Consider the following 8,376-nt stretch of genomic DNA (forward strand, 5'->3'; position numbering starts at 1 on the left):
CAGTAGCAAATAGAACATAATAGGATCAAACATACTTGTTTCTAGAAACAAAAGTGTCCATGAGTTTGCTGGGTGTCATTGAGGTCAATGAACCTGTTCAACCCCTTTTAAAACAATATGATACAGTGATTTTGCTGTATAGTTTACTATCACTGTCCTAGATTATGTGAACTATATCCAAGAGAAAGTTTATTGTATAATTCAATGACAAACCAAGATGATCATCAAACCAAGATGATCATTGACCACACACCAACACTGAGTGCACCATAACCCGTAGTATAACATTAATGACCTCTATTCTGCAATAGCAATGTCTCTTTCCTCACACATTGCTAAAAGGTAGAGACATACATCAAATCAAATGTCATTTGTCACATGCGCCGAATACAACATGCTTACTTACTAGCCCTTAACCAACAATGCAGTTCAAGAAATAGAGTTAAGAAAATATTTATTAAATTAACAACAAAAAAATTGTTTTAAATATCAAATCAAAAAGTAACACAATAAAATGACATCAAAATAATGAGGCTATATACCAAGTAAATGTGCGTGGGTACAGGTACAGGGGGGGGGGGGGGGGGGGGTCATTTGATTAATTGTTCAGTAGTCTTATGGTTTGGGGGTAGAAGCTGTTAAGGAGCCTTTTTGGTCTTAGACTTGGCGCTCCGGTACCGCTTGCTGTGCGGTAGCAGAGAGAACAGTCTATGACTTGGGTGACTGGAGTCTTTGACAATTTTTTGGGCCTTCCTCTGACATCGCCTAGTATATAGGTCCTGGATGTCAGGAAGCTTGGCCCCAGTGATGTACTGGGTCGTACGCACTACCCTCTGTAGCGCTTTACGGTCAGATGCAGAGCAGTTGCCATACCAGGCGGTGATGCAACCATGCTCTTGATCAGGCCTGGGCAACTCCAATCCTCGGGGGCCTGATTGGTGTCACACTTTTGCCCCAGCCCCAGCTAACACACCTGATTCCAATAATCAACTAACCATGATCTTCAGTTAAAAATTATATTAGTTTAAAGCAGGTGTGTTTGCTAGGGATGGGGGAAAAGTATGACACCAATCAAGCCCCCAATGACTGGAATTGTCCAGGCCTGCTCTTGATGGTGCAGCTGTAGAACTTTTTGAGGATCTGGGGACCCATACCAAATATTTTCAGTCTCCCGATGGGGAAAAGGTGTTGTCGTGCCCTCTTCACAACTGTCTTGGTGTGTTTGGACCATGATAGTTTGTTGGTGATGTGGACACCAAGGAACTTGAAACTCTCAATCAGCTCCACTTCAGCCCCGTCAATGTTAATGGGGGCCTATTCGGCCCTCCTTTCCTATAGAACACAATCAGCCCCTTTGTCTTGCTCACATTGAGGGAGAGGTTGTTGTCCTGGCACCCCACTGTATAGAGGTGAGTCATGATCAATAGGCCGATAAAGTCTGATATGGATGACACACTGCCTCTGGTATTTAGAAAACATACAGCTCAATAACTTTATATAGGCCTTATCTTACATACAGATGTAAGATATATCACTAGCCACTTTAAACAATGCTACCTAATATAATGTTTACATACCCTACATTATTCATCTCATATGTATACGTATATACTGTACTCTATATCATCTACTGCATCTTTATGTAATACATGCATCACTAGCCACTTTAACTATGCCACTTTGTTTACATACTCATCTCATATGTATATACTGTACTCGATACCATCTACTGTATCTTGCCTATGCCGCTCTGTACCATCACTCATTCATATATCTTTATGTACATATTCTTTATCCCCTTACACTTGTGTGTATAAGACAGTAGTTTTGGAATTGTTAGTTAGATTACTTGTTGGTTATTACTGCATTGTTGGAACTAGAAGCACAAGCATTTCGCTACACTCGCATTAACATCTCCTAACCATGTGTATGTGACAAATCAAATTTGATTTGATTTGATGTACGATCTTCATTTGATCACTATTCTGTTGCCTCAGCAGGAAATGCAAACTTGTAGGCTATTCAAAGTTTCAAAAAGCTTCTAAAGTTTGCAATTTCCACTTTAAAATGTCAGACTTGATTTGTCCTAATGAAAAATGCATCAACCCCTACAAAAACCTGTCCATGAATTATAATCCACATAATGATTGACATTTCTTGTTGCTGCAGGATTATTTTCCTTCTGTAACTAGCACAAATTAAGCTCCTACATCTGTAGACTTAGGGCTCAATTCAATAAAACCCACATGTAGTGCAAAGCTCTTTCCCATATGTCTACAAATAAAATAACAGAATATTCCTGGATATTATACTGCTAATACTAACAGTTAGGCTCTGCTCAAAGATAGATGCCTCCGGAATTCCAGAAAAGGTAGTGTGTGAGTCACATAAGGCCACTGTTATATAAAGTGCAGTAAGCTGTAAAGTATGTACTATGCTGTATGTGGACTAACGTCCTTCAAGACATGTCACCGCATGTCAAGATGACCATAAAAGCCTGCACTGAACAGTGACAAAAATATAGACGATAAGCTAAGTTTAGAGAATTGCAAGATGACAGTACAGTCAACATGATAGTATTACCACGACTTACTGTTTATCAGCACATGTAATACATTTGAACCACAAATGTAGTTTAATTTGTCCTTGCTTTGTATCATGTGTAACAGAGTCCACCCTTGCTATAAGCCCACATGATAGCAATAGCAGGCACACAGTGTCATTTCAGTTCTTTTTTTAACATTTGCCATTTAAAGTCAGTTGACAGATGGTTGAAGGAATGAGACACTTTCCAAGAGAATGGTTGGTCAGCTGGATGTAGTGTTGCAGTGCAGGGCTTGAGCAAAAGTGTTAACAATACCAGGGTTGGTGACCACTGGTGCTTTTTGTATTAGCCCCATGTGGCTCACTTGGTAGAGCATGGTACTTGCAATGCCAGGGTTGTGGGTTTGATTCCCATGGGGGACCAGTAGAAAAATGTATGCACACACTACTGTAAGTTTCTCTGGATAAGTGTCTGCTAAATTACTAAAATGGACATGTATTATAGATAACATTGCCATCTACTGGCCATAGACGGACTAACAGTGACTACCAAACCACAACCATTTTGTTGATCATGATTATTGAGGATATCTGAATTTGTTTCTAACAATGGACAAGTTAAATAACAAGCGGTCCTGATCCAGCCAGACTTATATTTGTAGTCGTACAGCAACAGTGCTGTAACAAAGAGCATATGACCGTAGGTTGCGCAAAGTAGAAATTACGACAGTACCACTATTCACCAGCAGAGACAGTATGTTACAGCATGAGGAGTTCAAGAGTCCCAATGCAGATGGTAATAGATCATACTGTATTTTTCTTTAAATTCAAATCAATGTCAGATTTAGACTTGGTAAATTATTTTCTAAAAAAACTATTTTTAATCAAGCTGTCGGCGCTACAGCACCAAAGTGCAAATTTGTTTAAAACGGCAATTTGCAGTTCCTAAATTTTTTTACTTAAAAATTGATGATACAGTTGAAGTCAGAAGTTTACATACACCTTAGCCAAATACATTTAAACTCAGTTTTTCACAATTCCTGACATTTAATCCTAGTAAAAATTCCCTGTCTTAGGTAAATTAGGATCACCACTTTATCTTAAGAATGTGAAATGTCAAAATAATAGTACAGAGAATAATTTATTTCAGCTTTTATTTCTTTCATCACATTCCCAGTGGGTCAGAAGTTTACATACACTTAATTAGAATTTGGTAGCATTGCCTTTAAATTGTTTAACTTGGGTCAAATGTTTCAGGTAGCCTTCCACATGCTTCCCACAATAAGTTGGGTGAATTTTGGCCCATTCCTCCTGGCAGAGCTGGTGTAACTGAGTCAGGTTTGTAGGCCTCCTTGCTCGCACACGCTTTTTCAGTTCTGCCCACAAATTTTCTATGGGATTGAGGTCAGGGCTTTGTGATGCCCACTCCAATAACTTGACTTTGTTGTCCTTAAGCAATTTGGAAGTATGCTTGGGGTCATTGTCCATTTGGAAGACCCATTTACGACTAAGCTTTAACTTCCTGACTGATGTCTTGAGATGTTGCTTCAATATAGCCACATAATTTTCCTACCTCATGATGCCATCTATTTTGTGAAGTGAAGCAGTCCCTCCTGCAGCAAAGCACCTCCAAAACATGATGCTGCCACCCCCGTGCGTCACGGTTGGGATGGTGTTCTTCGGCTTGCAAGCCTCCCCCTTTTTCCTCCAGACATAACAATGGTCATTTACGGCCAAATAGTTCTAAATCAAATCAAATCAAATGTATTTATAAAGCCCTTCTTACATCAGCTGATATCTGTCACGTTCTGACCCTAGTTATTGCGTTGTTTGTTTTAGTTGGTCAGGACGTGAGTTGGGTGGGCATTTTATGTTTTGTGTGTCTAGGTTGTTTTTCTGTGTTCGGCCTAGTATGGTTCTCAATCAGAGGCAGGTGTCGTTAGTTGTCTCTGATTGAGAATCATACTTAGGTAGCCTGGGTTTCACTGTTTTGTGGGTGATTGTTTCCGTGTCTGTTTCACCACACAGGACTGTTTCGGTTTTCACATTTTTGTTTTGTATTTTTGTAGTGTTATCGTCTTTATTAAAGATGTTTAACACTAACCACGCTGCATTTTGGTCCTCTCCTTCAGAGGAAGAAAACCGTTACAATATCTCAAAGTGCTGTACAGAAACCCATCCTAAAGCCCCAAACAGCAAGCAATGAAGGTGTAGAAGCACGGTGGCTAGGAAGAAACCTAGAGGAACCAGGCTATGAGGGGTGGCCAGTCTTCTGGCTGTGCCTGGTGGAGATTATAACAGTACATGACCAAGATGTTCAAACATTCATAGATGACCAGCAGGGTCAAATAATAATAATCACAGTGGATGTCGAGGGTGTAACAGGTCAGCACCTCAGGAGTAAATGTCAGTTGGATTTTTATAGCCGATCATTCAGAGTATCTCTACCACTCCAGTTGTCTCTAGGAAGTTGAAAACAGCAGGTCTGGGACAGGTAGCACATTGCTGACCAGGTCAGGATTCCATAGCCGTAGGCAGAACAGTTGAAACTGGAGCAGCAGTATGGCCAGGGGGACTGGGGGGCTCCGAGAGAGAGAAAGGTCCTCAGAGAGAAAGAAAGAAATAAAGAGGGAAAGAGAGAGAATTAGAGAGCGCATACTTAAATTCACACAAGACACTGGATAAGACAGGAGAAATACTCCAGATATAACAGACTGACCCTAGCCCCCTGTGTCACGAACGTCGTCAGGGAAATGACCGGACCAAGGTGCAGCATGGTGAGCGTACATTTTCCTTTATTTAGAATGTCGCCAACAAAACAAGCAACACCACAAACGAATGTGCAGCTTCCTAAGGCAAAACAGACCCCTAACAAAGATAACTACCCACAACTAAAGTGGAAAAACAGGCTGCCTAAGTATGATTCGCAATCAGAGACAACGATTGACAGCTGTCCCTGATTGAGAACCATACCTGGCCAAAACATAGAAACAGAAAACATAGAATGTCCACCCCACATCACACCCTGACCTAACCAAATAGAGAAATAAAACGGCTCTCTAAGGTCAGGGTGTGACACCCGACACAAACTACTGCAGCATAAATACTGGAGGCTGAGACAGAAGGGGTCGGGAGACACTGTGGCCCCATCCAACGATACCCCCGGACAGGGCCAAACAGGCAGGATATAACCCCACCCACTTTGCCAAAGCACACCACTAGAGGGATATCTTCAACCACCAACTTACCATCCTGAGACAAGGCCGAGTATAGCCCACAAAGATCTCCGCCACGGCACAACCCAAGGGGGGGCGCCAACCCAGACAGGAATATCACGTCAGTGACTCAACCCACTCAAGTGACGCACCCCTCCTAGGGACGGCATGGAAGAGCACCAGTAAGCCAGTGACTCAGCCCCTGTAATAGGGTTAGAGGCAGATAATCCCAGTGGAGAGAGGGGAATCAGCCAGGCAGAGACAGCAAGGGCGGTTCGTTGCTTCAGTGCCTTTCCGTTCACTTTCACACTCCTGGGCCAGACTACACATAATCATAAGAACCTACTGAAGAGATGAGTCTTCAATGAAGACTTAAAGGTTGAGACCGGGTCTGCGTCTCTCACATGGGTAGGCAGACCATTCCATAAAAATTGAGCTCTATAGGAGAAAGCCCTGCCTCCAGCTGTTTGCTCAGAAATTCTAGGGACAGTTTGGAGGCCTGTGTCTTGTGACCGTAGCATACGTGTACGGCAGGACCAAAACGGAAAAATAGGTTGGAGCTAGCCCATGTAATGCTTTGTTGGTTAGCAGTAAAACCTTCAAATCAGCCCTTGCCGTAACAGGAAGCCAGTGTAGAGAGGCTAGCACTGGAGTAATATAATCACATTTTTTGGTTCTAGTCAAGATACTAGCAGCCGTGTTTAGCACTAACTGAAGTTTATTTAGTGCTTTATCCCGGTAGCCGAAAGTAGAGCATTCCAGTAGTCTAACCTAGAAGTGACAAAAGCATGGATTAATTTTTCTGCATAATTTTTGGACAGAAAATTTCTGATTTTTGCAATGTTACGTAGATGGAAAAAAGCTGTCCTTGAAACAGTCTTAATATGTTCATCAAAAGAGAGATCAGGGTCCAGAGTAACGCCGAGGTCCTTCACAGTTTTATTTGAGACGACTGTACAACCATCAAGATTAGTTGTCAGATTTAACAGAAGATCTTTTTGTTTCTTGGGACCTAGAACAAGCATCTCTGTTTTGTCTGAGTTTAAAAGTAGAAAATTTGCAGCCTTATGTTTGAAAAACAGGCTTCCAGGAAGGGCAATTTTGGGGCTTCACCATGTTTCATCGAAATGTACAGCTGTGTGTCATCTGCATAGCAGTGAAAGTTAACATTATGTTTCCGAATGACATCACCAAGAGGTAAAATATATAGTGAAAACAATAGTGGTCCCAAATCGTAACCTTGAGGAACACCGACATTTACAGTTGATTTGTCAGAGGACAAACCATCCACAGAGACAAACTGATATGATACTGATGAGACTGATACTTATATTTTTCTTTCATCAGACCAGAGGACATTTCTCCAAAAAATACGATCTTTGTCAGTTGCAAACCGTAGTCTGGCTTTTTTTATGGCCGTTTTGGAGCAGTGGCTTCTTCCTTGCCTTTCAGGTTATGTCGATATGGGACTTGTTTTACTGTGGATATAGATACTTTTGTACCTGTTTCCTCCAGCATCTTCACAAGGTCCTTTGCTGTTGTTCTGAGATTGATTTGCATTTTTTGCACCAAAGTACGTTAATCTCTAGGAGACAGAACGCACTTCCTTCCTGAGCGGTATGACGGCTGCGTGGTCCCATGGTCTTCATACTTGCGTACTATTGTTTGTACAGATGAGCGTGGTACATTCAGACGTTTGGAAATTGCTCCCAAGGATGAACCAGAATGGTGGAGGGTCTACAATTTTTTTCGAAGGTTTTGGCTGATTTCTTTTGATTTTCCCATGATGTCAAGCAAAGAGGCACTGAGTTTGAAGGTAGGCCTTGAAATACATCCACAGGTACACCTCCAATTGACTCAAATTATGTCAATTAGCCTATCAAAAGCTTCTAAAGCCATGACATAATTTTCAGGAATTCTCCAAGCTGTTTAAAGGCACAATCAACTTAGTGTATGTAAACTTCTGACCCACTGGAATTGTGATACAGTGAATTATAAGTGAAATAATTTATCTGTAAACAATTGTTGGAAAAATTACTTGTGTCATGCACAAAGTAGATGTCCTAACCGACTTGCCAAAACTATAGTTTGTTAACAAGAAATTTGCAGAGTGGTTGAAAAACGAGTTTTAATGACTCCAACCTAAGTGTATGTAAACTTCCGACTTCAACTGTAGGTCAATGGTCTTACATTAGTGGGCTGTGTGGTCAAAATTCTACGCAACTCGCCACTACACACTGAGCAATAAACAACATGAATAAGGTAAAACAGTCAAATATTACATCTGTCCATAGGCTATGTGATATTAGTATTATGAGGAACAATTCTACTGGTGCTCTGGTTTTTGTGTCACTGTTTCTTTGGACAAATCACAAATTTGTATGAGTGTACCTACACCTGGCTGCCATCTTTTGGATTTTGGAAAAAGGAGAGGTTCATTTGGCTCTTAGACTTGGCCGAGGCTTTAAGAAGGGAGGGGATGTTGATTTGTCTGTTACCGACTTGTCCACCGTGGTTCTGCCACTTGTACTAGGCGAAACATCTCAGCCTTTCTCCGCAGACCAAAATCTAGAAGCTGGCGGGAAGCTAGCAGTCAAGCAAGATTTGGTTCTTTTAT

Source organism: Oncorhynchus kisutch, linkage group LG14 (genome assembly GCF_002021735.2).
Source record: "Oncorhynchus kisutch isolate 150728-3 linkage group LG14, Okis_V2, whole genome shotgun sequence".
Taxonomy (NCBI): domain Eukaryota; kingdom Metazoa; phylum Chordata; class Actinopteri; order Salmoniformes; family Salmonidae; genus Oncorhynchus; species Oncorhynchus kisutch.